This window comes from Corvus moneduloides, chromosome 5, assembly GCF_009650955.1.
Source record: "Corvus moneduloides isolate bCorMon1 chromosome 5, bCorMon1.pri, whole genome shotgun sequence".
Lineage (NCBI taxonomy): Eukaryota > Metazoa > Chordata > Aves > Passeriformes > Corvidae > Corvus > Corvus moneduloides.
The window spans coordinates 65,959,487-65,975,466 of record NC_045480.1 but is presented as its reverse complement, the minus strand read 5'-3'; positions in this window follow the sequence as shown (position 1 = coordinate 65,975,466).

Sequence of the window (15,980 nt, the reverse complement as noted above, 5' to 3'; positions counted from 1 at the left end):
AAACAAAGATTTCCTCATATAGTTCCTTTTTTATTTTTTTCTCTCTGTGAACTGTAGTGATTTTTTAAAATGAGAAACAGAAATATAATTTGGTTGTGCAGAAAAATACAATATGTGCCAAATGATTGATCACTTTTGGCCTCAAAATCCTCAGGCAAGTATTTTGCAGTGCATTTTAGGAGTAGTTTTGAAGATATAAATAGATCATCACAATCTGTGGCAATTAGCAGATAAGAAGAAATAACAATCAGCTCTATATACTGGTTATGTAGTAAAGCTGGATTTTAAAACCAAAGGGAACACAAAATTTCCCCTTGCAGCTCATGATTCAGTCCTTCTGTGTTGGAATGCAGCAACAGAGAAGCTGATTTGTAGGATACAGTTTAATGAAGTGTTGTGGTTTAGCCCCAAACAGTAACTCAGTCCCATTACTGCTGGCCCACTCTTCTCCAGTAGGAAGAAGTGAGAAAACTTGTGGGTTGAGATGAAAACAGCCTAACAGGTAAAGCAAAAGCTGTGCGTGTAAGCAAAGCAAAACAAGGAATAAATTTACCACTTCCTGTTGCAGAATTATTGAGGGATCAGGGGCATGGACCATTGATAGAGTTATGGGATCGATGGAAGAACTGTGCAGGCAGTGGGCCTGCAAGCAAAAGGCCTGTGTGAGAAAAGGCCTAGGAAACAAAGAGGGAGTTTTGAAACGATGCAGCTGTACTGATAAAATGTGCTAACCGGGAGAAAAGGGAGGTGAACTCTGACTTCTTTTAATCATAACATAACTGTAGAAGCTTGCCAATGTAAGTCCAATTAGGTAGAAGCAGAAATTCGCTTTGATAAGCTTTAAGCCACTTAAGAGTTGACAAGCTGGTACACTATATAAGTGCCTCTGGATTGCTAATAAAGGGAGTTTGCTGTTATCAACCACATTGGTTTTGGACTGCACTTTCTCCCCCTGCCAGAGCCACCGGGCCTCTTTTTCAATTCCAACAACTTCCTAGGGGCAGGCAGGGGCTCAGCCAACCCAGGAAAGCAGGACTTCATCACACATAATGGTGCCCTGACTTTATATGCTGAGTGTGGTGCCATATGGGTCATTATATGGAACATTCCTTGGGTCAGCTGGGATCAGCTGTCCCAGCTGTGTCCCCTACAAACTCCTTTGACAGCTCCAGCTTACTCACTGGTGGGATAAGGACTGGAAAAGGCCTTGACTCTGTGTAAGTGCTACTTAGCAGTAACAGAAACACCGCTGCATCACTAGTGCTGTGTTCAGCACAAACTCGAAACATAGCCCCAGACTAACTGCTGTGATGAAAATTAACTCTACCCCAGACAAAACCTGTACTTGATACAGTATAAGATGTTGTCTTGGCCCTGGCTATTTATTTATGCCTCCCCTCTAAAGGGGACACATAGCTTATTATGAAATTGTTGTCAATATGGTGCTTAAAAAGCTCATATTGTTCTAATAGAGTACTGATTATTGGTTTAAAGGACTGTTCTTGCAGAAGACTGTTCTCAGTGAGAGAAATTTGGGGGTTATGTGCACCAGATCTGTGCAAGCTTTTCTTCAGGCCTAGAGTGGAAAGAATAACACCAACCTCCTGTTCCTGGAGATGAGCTTGATTGCTTTTTCTTAACAGGATCTTTCCATTTCAGACCCATAGAAGGGCTTCTGTGCATAAAGGCTTGTTTATTGATATACATTAGCTGATTCTGCACAGTTTTCTCTCCACCCTACCTCACTTGGCTGATGATGACTCAGTGGGAATAGCACATTTTTGTGCATGTCTGTCTCTTGCTTAAAAAGCTTGGTTGTATTATAGCTTTCTAAAATTGTTTTAATCTAGAAAAGATACATTTTCATCAAATTTTTATGTGGTAAAACAGAAGTCAGGTTTATATAAATATATGGCTCATATGCATACATAGGAGGTAAGTGGTTTTGGCATGGAACTTTTAATAAATGGCTGTCCTGAAGGTAATTTTAGTAGCATGTGGTAAAGTTGACAGTTTCATCTCTGATAACGTGCCCTTTGCCAAGTTTGCAAAAAGAAACATCGTAAGTTATGAACTAATGATTTAATCATGTGTCACTTAGTTACAGAATCTTAAGGGCAGATACCCAGGGGAAAAATAGGCCCCATATAAGGAGTTTCTGGTAGAATATGGTAAAATGCAACACTGTTCCAGACAGAAGATTTATCTTTGGCAGCAGAGCTATAGCGCACTGGGAATTCCAGACTCGGGTCTGTGCTTCTGCCCAGAGGCTTTGTGAGTGGAGGGGTGGGGTGTGCACGAGTCCTCACCAATCTTTTCTTGAGGCATCACGAGTTTCAGTGTGCAGTTGACAAAGGATGCACATCACCTTTGGCACCAGGGAACTGTCATGCCATTTGCTATGTGAATATCACCGACTTTGTCTCACGTAACTTTTAGTAAGAATCATGTTTCCTAAACGGGGTAGTGCTCTCAAGAGGTATAAGCCAGTACGTTATTTTATCTCAAATTCATCATCCTAATGTGATCATGCAGTAAGAAGAAGATGCAGCAGAATTCAAGCATTGAGCTTACTGATTTGGTTTTTTTGCCTTCAGTAATGAAATTTATAATTAGCATGTTCAAGATGCTAAAGAGAATGTGAGCATGTTAACAACTCTCCAAATGTCAAAATGATTATGCGATTGCCATTGGTTGTTCACATTCGGGAAGATGCTTTTTAATACTTGGTAAGTTTCTTACTGTCACAAAGTAGAGCAGAGAAATATTGAAGGACATCATTCAAATCTGCAAACCAGCAGGGGTTGAAGCTAAAGGCCATAGCTGTCTATAACTGTTAAAAGCATCAATTCATGACAATTGGTGCAAATACTGCTTGCTCAGGTCAATTTTATCTAAAAAAAAGATCTTGTGTATTAGAAGATGATAAAATAAGCTTTAAAAGAAACCTTTTAATAGTGTTACTAGTCTTCCTAAAGAGAACATACAAAATCACATAAATAATTTTACATAAGGAGTACATATCCTAATTATATTAATTTGTCTTCCTTTAGGGCAAGAAATTCAAACATTCAGGATGATCTCAAGGAAGTTCACTTGCTTGACCAAAATCTTATTAACCTCTAAAATGTGTCTTGATCCAGAGAAACATAATTAAGAAAAATAAAATCTGAATAGTTTGCTTCATAAAGGTGAACTGTGTTGCAAATATGTTGTTACATAATAGTTAAATTATTATCTGAAAAGATTATAGAGATCTATTACTTCAAAATGAAAGAAGAGATCTGGTATATTTTTAGGATACGATTTTCCGATCGTTAGAGTATTCTTAGACATTAGTCATGAGCAAAAATACGTTTTGAATATAATTGTAACAGCATAAATGCTGATAAAAGATTAAGGTACTGTTGTGTAGTCAGAAGAATTACCAGTCCATGTATTAACATTGTGATTTCGTTGCAAGTCTGGAAGATGAATATATTTAGTAGATAAGAGCAAAAGCTCCATTGGGTAGAGCACAGTGATGATAACACAAAGGTTGTGGGTTTAATCCCAGTATGGGCCATTCACTTGAATTGACTTGGTGATCCTTGTGGGTCCCTTCCAACTCAGACTAATCCGTGATTCTGTGATTCTATTTGAATACTGGCAATCATAGTCAGTTCCTTTAGAAGTTATTATTATTTTCTTGAATTCTGATGTAACTATATCCTGCTGTAATTTTTAGTGTGATATTATTCATAGTAGCCTAACAAAGTATATTCATGTTAAAGGAGCCCATTTAATCTATCTGCAAAAGACAGTTGACAGGTAACTTACCTTTAAAAATCAAAAAGTTTAATTATGGAGTTACTACCCAAATGGTACCAGAAATCGTGTTACCTGAAGAGAAAGTGCAGAAAAGCAAGGCAGACTAGTTGAGTCTTCTATCAGATGGCATCTGATTTAGTCCACTTGAAGTTGGTGCATGATGATTGTGCACTTTTTCTGAGGACCATCAACAGGGTCAAAAAAAAGAATAGAGCATGTGCTGTTGAACTGTTTTATATGTCTGATGTTGACACACAACACCCACTCTGTTTCTCATTTGAAAAATTTCTCAATCATCTCTCAACCATGGCTGGATCTTGGAAAAACATCCTATAAATGAAGGACATTAGGCTTTCTGCTGTCCTAGAACAAGGTTATTCCCCGCTTTCTTTTTGGCTTAAGTATTTTCTAGTGTATACAAGGGCATGTTTCTAATACTGTAAGATGGATAATTATGAAGGCTGCTATACCAGTAGCTTCACTGACTGTAGAAATACTGACTAATGGTGACAGGAACAGTCTGTGAACTGTGAAGTGGTAGCATATATATATATATATATACACATATCTATAATTCCTGCTGTTTTAGCTATAACTGTTAAGAGAGCCTTGTCCCTCAGCGAGCAGGGTGGTGACCTGCACTCCTGAGACAGCCAGAGAAACAAACCTTCACACAGAATCACAGAATAAGCGGAGTTGAAAGGGACCCACCAGGATCATCCTTGTCTTCTGTATCTGCAGTGAAGCCACTTATATAATCTTTAGTAAAATATTAAATCTTAAATCCAGGAAGGCATAAATTCATCAATTATATCCGTAGTGAATAATCTCTAATATTCTGAATTTCTGTACAGATGCAGAATGTGTGTGGGTTGATCAGAGTAACATGTTTGACTCAATCATGGTATATGCCTTGGTTACTGAATATGGATAACTCCTTGGTAGCTTTCAGTCTGTTCTGTTAATTAATCATCTTGCTACTTGAAAACTGGTACCTTTTTTAAAATGAAAGCCTTTAATTTTAAAGTTACAGATTGTTTACTGAAGTGTTGTCATGACAAAATGTATCTACTAAACTTCCAAATTCTCCTACTCTTTTCAAATGGTCATTATTTCTAAGGACAAGAGTAATTTTCTTCTATTGAACTTTTAATCAACCATAAAACATAAATAATTATGACGGTGCCTATAGGTAGATCAAGTAAGGATTTTGTGTAAGAGTTTTATCTATTTCAGTGGAGGCTGGAAGTAACCCTCAATTTTTCTACATTGTTTTTTTTTTTTTTAACTGGCTTCTTAAACCTTATCCAGGGGATGAATTGATGGGATGCCAGTGGCCTGACTTAGTGCGCTGCAGTGGGTGATGTTGGAAGTTTGTGGCTGCCCCTTGATACACCCTAATACTTGGGCAGTGTGAGACTGATCTGAGGATTAGCTCTGTGTTGTCCATTTGCTTGAACCCAATTTCCATTTTCTTGTCAGAGGTTTGACTGGGCATGTTGCAGCCAGCAGTATGAAGGCAGAAACTGCTGTAAGTTGAACTAGATGAGCCCAGTAGTCTTTTCCTTAAAGGACGCTGATATCAGCTCCTTTGGAAATAACCCAACCAAAACACCTCAAAGTCTTTTCCCTGACAATAGGGAAAGAGAGATCCAGGATTTCATTTATTGTTGGAAGATGCTTCCTTCTCTTCAAAGCCTTGTAAGGTTAATTCTCAGAGTTAAGCAGTACTTTTGTTGAACCACATCTTATTATCCATTTATCTGCTGAAATGCTGCATGTGAGATGTGCATGCATGTTATTTAATCCCTGATAGCCAGATACCTTATCCTTTGGTGAGCAATTAGATTTTCACCTGGAAATTACCTTTCATTCAAAACGGATTAGTTGAAAATATAAATGAAACTATTCTCAGCATTCAAAATAGGTAGTATGGATACTAATGCTTTTAGACTTTACTGGACAAATAAGGGAAGCATTTCTACACGGAAGTAAAACTGGAAAGATTATTCTCTGTACCTGCGTTCCTCTGACTTCCTGAACTGCCTCCCTGACCAGTGATGCAGTGCATCTCCTAGAGAAAAGTTCCTATTGATAAATTCTAAACTGCTTCAAAAACTCACTTGAAGGCTTCCTTGGGTTCGATTTAAACTCCCTCTTCCTCCGAGGCTTACTGATTTTATGGTAGTCAGAGATGCTTCAAAGCCCTGACAAATGAAAGATTAGTGTGCTGCTTCGGAGATGCAAACACTGGCACAGCAGCCCAGAGGCCACGATCAGCAGTCAGATCAGTGAAGTTCATCTTCTGGCTTGCCTACCCCCACTTAGCACTTTAGTCAATGCCTGTATCCACGAATTCATTGATGAACATGCAGGGATGTTCTAAATAGATGGTATTAACAGAATGGGATTGTTACTAACTCTTGGCTGAGAAGAGATGTAGTTGTGGTTTGTAAACTTGAGGATGCCAGGTTTGGAAGGAGGAGAGTCAGTCTCTAAGGGACAACATAACTTTCCCCACAAAACAACGGGAAGGCAATTTTGCCTAAGACCTCATTCAAAAATAAGTAGATGTTTGACACTGAGTGGAAATGCTGCAGTGTTAATAACTTGGAAATGCAATGTACTCTTACCTTGCTTGTAATTTAATTAGTGAGTTTTGACGAGGCATTTTATTTTTCCTAGTAGGTTAAGAATGTCTTCTAACAAGACTAAATAAAAATTGCTAATATCAACAAAGCTGTACTTTTCTATCATGTCAAAGATAAATTTCCAGTATTTCCTGGCAAGGACATGAAGGCAAGCAATCAAACACTTATCTATATATGAACCATGTGTTTTGGAATACAGGTGCTATACTGGAAACACTTGAAAAAAAGATTATTTTCTATTATAACTGTTCCTATTTTAGCAACAGCTAGTCAACTTGAAGTATTTCCTTGATCCTCTAGTCCTTAAATAATGCACTCTTCTATCTTAGCTAGAAGTACATGTTGGAAAAGAATAGGGATAAAGAAGAATTTGCAGGAAAAAGTAATTTGACATTACCATGGAGGCATGCTGGGTTTTGGCAAAGTAGCAATGCTTTTGCTTGGCATTCTATTTTTACTATACTTTTCCTTTAATGTAAAGAAGTCTGCAAATATAACTTTGATTTTTTTTTTTTTTTTAGATGGAGATGTACATCATTTGAACTACTTGCAAATAAACTTGTTTAATTTATTCTTCAGTATATTAACTTGGTTCTAATCACTGAATTCCACATGTCTGAGTTCAAAGGAAGATCATGCACCCCTGCTTCTTCCCTGAATTTTAATTTCTTCTTAGTGTGCTTCAAAATCTGAATGCTTAGAAACACCATCCTTGACCTTTAACACTACAGTGTCAGGGGAATCACGATAACTAGATGAATCCATACAATTATTGTCTAAAATGTTTGTATAAACATTAGAAGCCACATATGAACAGTTTGTGAGAATGCTGTATCTTCACAGGCATGGGATACTGCTGAAAGCTGCATCTTCATGAATTATTAGTGCTACTGCTCAAGATGTTTGAATATCTTGTCTGTTTTTAGTAGAAGTTGATTCCACTTTTCTTGATGAAGTCTGAAAACATTTCTTCTGTGTTGTTTGGGCTTGGGAATAAACATCTACCCAATAGCATATTTGTTCCAAGTACGTGTGGTCTGCTCTTATTTCCTCCTCTTAATATTCACCACCGTGAGACCATCATTTTCCTTAATGATGGTGCACTTCTCAAATAAGGACCAATGTTGATCATCTGCTGAACAATGTGTTCTGTAAAGAAAAATGCATGGCGTGTACAGCAGGACAACTACACCTACAGGACAATTTCAAATCCAGCTGTGCTGTATTTTATTTGACGTAATAACAGCTACACAGTAATAACTGCCAGTGAAAAATAGCAGCTAACCAGCAAACTCTGTTAATATGTTGGAACTGGCAGAAAAGTGCCAGTGTAGGTTGCCGTACTTACTGTGACAACATAGAGTAACCTCTGTAAAGAGCAAAGAACAGTTTTCTTTCTGTCAGTACAGAAGTAAACCAATAGAAAGAAATTAGTGCGCCTAATGCATTAATGCCATGGAAGCCATTTGTTAAGGGGTTTAGGCTTTTCTACACACTTGCTAAATCTCAAATGTATAACTGGAGGGGCCTAGGAAGATGACAGGAGCTAAAGACAACATAGAAGGCTTAAGATAAAAAGAAGCTTAAAAATGAAAAGAAGAATAGCAAACTATAAACTATATGAATGCATTAGTTGCCAGCACAGTAATTCAGTATGAATACATCAACAGTTTTGTGCATCTCTTCAGATTAAGTGTAAAATGTGTTCCAGGAAGGACTATCTCCTCCTTCAGTTTTAACCTAATGACTGCTGCTTCTTTGAAGAGGCTACCACAGAAGATAAAATACATTGCTGGGCTGCAGTGATAATATTGATTTTGCTTTAAAGAATTTTAAGGTTGATAAATTGTACCCTGTGGAATAATTTAAATTGAGTAACAAAACAAAATATATTGTTTTAAATTGTCAGAGTTGACCAGTAGTAAATTTATGTTTCAGTGTTTGGAGAGCTTCTTCAAACTGCTGTCAAAGAAATAATTCTTCTTTGGGTTAATTCATCTTAAATTGTCTCAGATTAGCTCAAAAAAATAGAATCTCTGCAAATCACTAGTCAGTGTAAAAAAAAAATTCTATCTTCTGGCTACAGAGCTTCCTAATGAAGGACTAGGGAACAGCCAGTACTTATGGGGTTATTGTCAATTCTTCAAGTACAGAGAATCCTAATAAGGATGTGTAAGGTTCTTTCAGTCTCTCAGTAGGCAGCTGGGTATGTTACTTTGAATTTTTCTTTGTGTGGATGGAAGAAGTGTGGACTCTCTTACCACAGATGTGTGTCCTGAAGGTTGTGGAATAGTGAGAAATACTTGTACTAGAGAGACCTTGGCCTTTGAACACAAGAGTGTGAGGGATAAAATTGAGCCAAGAACAGCTTCTGTAACCTTTTGATAATTCACTGGCTACGCACCCTCATTAAAGCGCTTAGGAAATGTGTATGGACTCAGTTTTAATTCTGAGCTGAAACAAGAATGAAAGACAGAAGAAAAAAAATCAAAGACATCCAAATGTAGTCACCTGAATATGTAATTTAAAAACTCAAGAGTAGTGAGCTTTATTCACCCATGATACACTGCCCAATGAAAGACCTGCTCATTAACTAGTTTCATGACTGAAGACAAAGATCCTCTGGAGCAGGGTCAAAAATCTGCCCTCTGGTAGTAATGAAGAGTGGGTAGGGATACCGGAGAGCGATTTGTACTTGGCCATATATGCCATGAGAGATGCTGTCACTTGTGTCTTCTCTTACAAAGGGGAAAAACAAATCCCACAACAATTCCAGCCTAGAAACGTTGTGCGCTAAATCTAGGAAAGAGAGGAGATCATTCCTTCTGATTTAGTAAAGCTGAATTAAGGAAATTAGTAATATAGTTTCATTGTTTCTGTGAATTTCTGAGCATACCTTCATGCTAGCCAAGCTCTTAAAATACTTTGTCTTTCTGAATTTTAATGTTTTATAAAGTAGGACAGTTGAAGTAGGGAAAGCCAAGCTGTGAGTTACACGAGACATGATGTAAAGCCTGCTGCAGAAATATAGCAAAATGAAAAAATGTCATAGTTCTGTGTGGTTCAAAAATAACTTCTTCTGTTCTCAGCCTACTCAGCTTTAATTTCATTGCTATGCTATCTGTTGCAGAACATAAACTCTTGGGGTGTGACTTGTGTTATAAAAGATTTTCCTATCAGTAGGAACAGGCCAACATGTTGAAGGGGAGTCAGGAAGAGTCAGCTGTTGTCCTGCTGTTCCTCTGGAGATCTTTCCTCCCACCCCCAGAGGGGATGGCAGCTGTCTGCTGAATAAACCTCCACAGAAAGTAACGATCGTGGCCATACTTTTGAGACAGTGAAAGTAATTCATTTTTTAAAAAAATCAAATTGTTTAGAAAGAAAATGCTGGCTGCCTTCCCTCAGTAGATTGCCTTTCACGTTTATGGTGACTTTCCTTATGACGAGCAGCAGGTGGCTTATCCAGCATATTCCCCCTTAAGTGTGAACTGTTTTTGCAGTAGGATTCTGATTGCTTGAGGAAGAAACCTGACAAAAAGCAGGCTGAGCCTGCTTGCCGTTTTCGGTTGAATAGGTGGAGAGAGCACATAATGTCTCCTATGCTGAGGTTACGGTCTGTGACTCTGAACAAAATAATTATAAATTAAGTACAGAAAACAAATGGAGAAAAAAAACAAAACCAAAAAAGTTAGAGTTTAAAAATTATTTGGACTACAGCATAAGTTATCTTTGACTCATTGCACTACAAGTGTGATACTGAGACTACCAAATTGTACAAAGAGCTTTTCCAAGACAGTTTTTAACATCAGCGGGCCAGACTGGAGGGGCAGTATGAAATCATCTAATAGTGCATGACGTAAGATTTTGTTTTGTAGGGTATGTAAGCAGTGTGTTGATAAATGTCAAAAGTTCAAGACTTACATGAATTACACAAAAAGAACCTTTAGGGTTTTGTCCAAACAAAATTTTGACACAATATTTTTTCATAGCTCTTTCACTGGGCTACTCAAAGGCTGAATTCTGAAGTCCTTTACTCAGGCAAACCACTTTCTGTTCAGTAGAATGTGAACCTGGTCCCTACAAAACTAAAGCTCCCCTCTCAAGCTCATTAATTTAGACTTACTAAAATCTGAATAATAGACTCTGTATTTGCCAATTAGCTGAAAATATTTTGATTACTAAAGACATACTAATTTTTATGGATATGAGAACTTTTCTTCGATATGAGTGAAGGGAAAAAATTTATTAGATGCTATAAAATAGAAATATGTAAATAAAAATAGAAAAATAGAAATAAAATAGAAATAAAATAGAAAAATGTACTGGGTTGGGTGTAGCTGCATATGTGTGCATGTGTATATATATATATGTATACATACACACACACACACACATACACTTTAGTGTGTATTTCTAGAACCATGCTGGTTTGCAGATCGAATTCTTCACTAGATTGTTATGGTGACATTCAATTGATTTGGATTAAAGGAACTATAAATGTTTGAATTAGAGAATTTAGGTGACAAATCAGAAATATTTGTGTGTAGGAGTTATATTATGATGTTAACCTTTAATACAGCATGCTGAATACTGTCCTCTAAGTGTAGTTTCAGGGAAAACTGATTCAGAATTATTTCTGAATCATAAGTTTTCTTCTCCGCTTCTCTGTCTACTCTTAAAGGGCAAGATAAAACTGTAGCACTTCCAAAATAGGTCTTCGCAAGAACACTTTTTCCCCCTCTTTTTAAATATCAGAATTGTTCCACTGAAAATACTTTCCATAGTCATACTTGGTTACACAACTTTTTTTCTAACTAGTTAACTCATTGAAATTAACTTATTAGAGGTGTAGACACATCTTGTTCTTATTTATTACTCTGCAGATGTGCTGCTGACCTGTACCACTACTGTTCACCTTTTGCTCTCCTGCACTGACCAGATGCCAAGAAAAACCAAAGCACTGCAAAACTCTTGTCCCATCAGGTTGTTGGGGAACACTGGCACTTCCCGTTCTTTTTATTCACATGGGTGAGTGTGTCCTGCTTGAGCACTCTCTTTGATTACCACACATAGTTCTTATCATCTTCTCCCTATGATTTGTATTTAGAACGACTCACTGAATGTGCAAGGTGTTTTATCTTTTTGCCTCAGTAGCACCGGTTAAATCAGTCATGTTCTGTATAATACTTTTAGATCACTGATGTTTCTCTTGTACATGTAAAAATAACACAAAGTGATCTTAGAAATGTGACTGTTCTCCCTTCCCTGTCAATTTGTCAGTGTCTGATGGAAAACACATCGTTGTTTCAGGTTAGGGGTTTTTTTTTATTTATTCTGCTTATAAAGTAAAGGAGAGGGAAGAAAGAAATGGAAATGCTTTTCACTAATTATGTTGACCTTCAAGCCATTCTGAGTGAAGGTTTTTATTCTGTAATTTGTTCTCACCCCTAGGGTATATCTACATTTACTACATTTAACTAGATAGTATTCAAAATCATGAGAAATCAGACTTGTTAATCCTGTAGTTTCTTTCAAAAGAGCTCTGTGCTGTTCAGGGAAATTGGTGCTACTGCTGTGTCCTGTGCTGGGGGCTTTCCAGCCACTGCTTCTAAATGGTCCTCTTCCTTCCAGGGGTGTTGAAAGACTTTCTGCTATGAGCTCATCTCTCTGTGTCTGTTCAAAGGGCAAGGATGATGCGTTTTAGAAATTCATGGATTTCTTGAAGTGTTGAGTCCCTGAGCGTCTTTCAAATGAGTACAGCACTGCATATGCTACCCTAAGCATGTATATTTATTTGACTTTTGTCATTTTGAGACTTTCTAAAATGCTTAGGACTTCCTGCGCTTTATAAATAAAAAGTGTGATTTTACATATGCAAGCTATGCCAGCTATGTCCATGGTGTGCTTTTGGGAGGATAGTATGGTTTCTGCTTCTTCAATTCAAATTTCTCATAAAGGCAAAGGGATGGAGCAGGAAGAATGGAAACAATACTGGCATTATCAGCGCTTCAAAAAAGGCTAAATCTTCCTCGTGTTTAGAAATGTGTATGAAGCAAATGCATATCAATTTGTAAGTCCTTTATTTTCGTCTCTGATTCCACACTGTAGAAACCTGGGTATGTATAAGGATTGGGACAATCAATATCCTAATACAATTAGCATACAGGTTTTATCAGTAGAAATCTCAAATTAAAAACTGACCTTTTCTTTGTGGCTTTCATTAATTTACTTTTGAGATTAATGCTTCTATAGTGACTTATTAATCAGAAATGCATTTGATTTTTACGCATTTTGTTAATAAGTTCATGCTTCCTGCCCCTTATGGCCAGGGTTCATGTTGCAGGAGGATACAGCATAGCAAAAAGGTTTTAAAGCAAATGTGTAATGTCGTAGTGATTTTTGTAAGAGAACACTGAGAACACTTTGGTAGCTGAGAGTTGTACAGAAGGGATCAAATTCCCATAGTGGATTACATAACCTGTTAGACCTGCTGCTGAGCAAGGGCCTGAGGTAGCCTGCCGCTTGCGCCTTGCTTATACAGAATTGTACTTTTTCCTTCAGGCTAGGCAAGGCAAAAGGGTAGTAGTCCATCTAGTTTTAGTATTAAACATCTATATGACAGTGCTTAAGCCATTTTATTTCTCTGGTCATGCTCTTTTGATATTAATTTTTTCAGGCTCTGTGCAGTAGCCACAAAGTGTCTGGAGTGCTGTGGCAACATGCTGCTCAGTCCTCGGACAGATGTGGCACTTGAGTGCCCTTCCCTGCAGGTGCTGCAGCCAAGGACAGCTACGTTCTGGGAGAGGTTCGTGTCCAGATTTTGAGAGAAAATGGGAGTGAAGAGGAAAATCAACATTTCTGTCTCCCAGTCTCTAAAAATGAGAAGAGCTACAACTGTTTTTTTGGGGTGGGTAAATTGGTTTTGTTATGGCCCCTGATTAACATAATTGTGTAACCACCCTAACACATTCCTGTGAAACATAGATTTAGAAGAAACATAAAGATTTTAGTTATATGCTAGCTGTCTTGAAATAAGTGGAATAGGAAAGAATTTGGGCCCAGTGAGAGTTAATTAAAATAGTTAAAAGAGCTGGACCTGAAATAGGGTTTTAGATATTAGTAACTGATTACCAAATAACTGATGATCTGTCATTTGCATGTTTGTTTAACTGTGCTTAGAATGAGGAGTAGAAACATTGATAAGTTGGTGTATGGAACAAGGACAATTACCAATTTCCTCCCTTTGTGGGAATTCATCCAAAAGTCATACAAGAAGAAACTTAGAGGTCACTAAAGTAATTAGGATTATTAAAACTAAGAAAGGCAAAAAAAGGTCAAAATGAGGAAGGTGAGTTACTTCATCTTCCTTCGGACCACTGACCCAATTTGAGACCACCGACTCAATTCAGAGCACACGCTACGCATGCTTAATGACATTTAAGCTCATTTGCATAGAAAGCGGAAAATGGGAGGTGTTAATGTTATGAATATACATTTGTATTTTGGATATTCATAATTTTTGTAAAAAGCTTTGTGTTTGCTTGCATTGGGGCCTGCGTCTTAGGGAACTATCCCACGCAGTGCCTGGCACCAAATAAAACATGCACTTTCTAACTCTAAACTGTTAGAGAGACTTTGTCCATCCCAGTTGGATATCGATATTAGATCGATATTCATATTTTGGTAAATCACCTGCTAACTGTAAAAAGTTTGCTCGAGTGCTTGAACAAGTACATCTCAAAGTGCACTGCCAACTGGCTTCTCTTGAGCAAAAACCTCTGAAATCTCTGGTTAACTTGGTTGCAGTTGTGCAACTGATTCTGGGGATTTAGTTGCATGAACTATTGAACCCTAATCTCAGGAATGCGTATTTTGGTGAATAATTTCTAACAGAAGGCAAAAGACAGGAAGCAGGAGTGATATACTCGTCATGTGGAGTGTTTAAAAAACCCAGGGAGACAAAAGAGCTGTCTTGCATTTATTTCACTCCACAGGTTTGCATTAGCGGGGACTTGGGAAAGTAGTTCAAGAAACGTGTTTGTGCAATGAAGACTGTTACCATAGCTGTTCTGGGGGGCACCGAGCTATTGCTGACTTGTTAAGCAGCTTTTACTCTTCAAAAGACAAAGCTGTGTGGAGCCTTTGAGACCAGAATCCTAATGAGGTTGCTACAGTTGTGCCTTTTTCTTTTTCCTCCTGTCAATCCTGAACCTTTGTAACATGTTGTGATCTATTGAGAGATTCATTTAAAACATGGAAGATGGATGGGTCAAAGGCAGGGTTCTGGGTGCTCTCCCTAGCTCCTTCGTGGCCCTGTTGCACCAGAAGTTCAAGCAGAGACATTGCCTGGCCCTCACCTCCTGTCTGTTTCCAGGATTCCATTTCAGGGAAGATGTCTAGATAGTACTGTACATGTGAGGGATGCTGCTGATGATTTGTGAATGCAGGAATTCTGATATTGTATGATGTTAGCAGTAAAAATTAATCTGCAAAATGCATCAAATTAGTCTAGAAAACATTGAATATGTACATTTATTGCTTGGAGAAATGAGAAATCTGTCATCTCTTTGGCAATGTCAGTTTATCATTCTGATCATAGAGTTGCTAAGATTTTCTGACTTGCAAACTGTAGTTACAGAATTTTATGATTCTCAAGGTAGTTGAGGTACTGTCAAGGCCCTAATTTTTTGGTACATCTGCTGATAGCATCAGGATCTGCAGTGGCTGTGCAACTGGGAGGCATTCATGGTACAGAGAAAGGTAGGAAGTAGAACATGTACAGATCTTTTCTGTGGAAATAGAGAAAGAATTACTTAAATTCCTAGGTGTACTCTCTTTGTTCTGAAAGACATGAGAAAAATATCAGGCTCTCCTGGAATATGCATGGACTATGGCATAACTTGCTGGGTAAACCATCTTCCAGTGATACAACTGGAAATCTCTATCTGCCCATCAGCAACTATCACCATTACACACGCTGCAGTGGCCTGGGTGTGGACTGGATGCTAGGCACTAGGTAACATTTGTTTTGGTTGGTTCAAGAATCAGGTAGCTAGTGGTATTTACACCCCTGCTATATTCCTGCAGGGAAATGCATTAAATCTTCCTATTGGTTCAAACCTGACAATTTTTCAAAAGAGATTTAAAGATCCTCCAATTTTCAAATATGAGCAGACAAAGTTTGGGATCAAGTAAACGGTAAAAGACATATATTATCCAGAAAGATGCTTAAGCAAATGCTAACACTAACTTTCAATAAAAGTAACAATCTGATTGTGTTAGTGAAGGAATTTTGGCAATAGGTGTCAATAGCTGTCCTGGTTCTGGCCAGGACAGGATAAATTTTTTTGCAGTAGCTGGGAGGGGGCATGGCTAGGACCCAGAGGTTATTCTATAACTGTTACATTATTGCCGGGGGAAAGGGACTATTTCCTGGTCAAGAAAATGTGATGAAGGGAGGCATTGGTATTGTCTGTTATCAGCATTTTTTATGTGTGAATTGTATCTTTTACCCTCTGT